The sequence below is a fragment of the Centruroides sculpturatus genome, unplaced genomic scaffold (genome assembly GCF_000671375.1).
Source record: "Centruroides sculpturatus isolate CEXI.00-Female unplaced genomic scaffold, Cexi_2.0 scaffold239, whole genome shotgun sequence".
In the NCBI taxonomy this organism is placed as follows: Eukaryota; Metazoa; Arthropoda; class Arachnida; order Scorpiones; family Buthidae; genus Centruroides; species Centruroides sculpturatus.
In genome coordinates, this window is record NW_019384979.1 from 1 (window position 1) to 870 (window position 870).

The window sequence follows — 870 nt, forward strand, 5'->3', positions numbered from 1 at the left end:
CAACAATTTTACTTCTAAGTATTGTATTTATTGTCAAAGAACCGGAAACGTTTTTTTAATTTCTAAATTTAGGCAGAAAAATAGTAAATTAGACAAAATTTTAAATACATTAATCTTTCTTAAATTGCTAGTAAGTAAAATACAGGTTAATAAATTCCTAAAATACTATTATACTAATTATCTTTCATTTGTTAAGCAATTAATTTCGTGAGTAAATTGTTATAGAAATGATAGTTCTGCGCGAACAATCACTGAAGCGCCTGTAATACTTCAATTATCTAAACACGGCTTCAGTTCTGTCGAAAGATTATATCTCTACTTGATTATTGGAATTTATATTTGCTATTAAGTTAAATATTAATAGCATATTTAACTTGTGTTTAGGAGTTATTAGAAGAATCAGAATTTCACTTCGAAGATATTTTCAAAATGATGGAATCAGCAAAAATTTATAAGAGAAAATAGTATTAATATATTTTGAATTTATATTATTTAAATTTTAAAGTTTTATTAGAACTGTTTGAAAACTTTACAGTAGAAAATACACCTTTTTTTACACTTACCTTAAGTCAAGTAAATTTTATTATTAATATGTAAACTTATACAGGTAACCCCCGTATAACACGGTAGTTACGTTCCAAAAAATTGCCGTGTTATGCGAATCCGTGTTATGCGAAACAAAGAACTAGTACGAAAAGGAGGGTTAGGTTCCAAAAATTAAAAAACATGCTACTATATTTTCATAATTAAGATAAATATCTTTATTAAAATTTTCTTAAGTGATACATATTAATATAAATTAAACAATGTTTTCTTTGTCATCACTAAAAGCACTATTAACCGAGAGCGTTTTATTTTTGGCAAGTTATC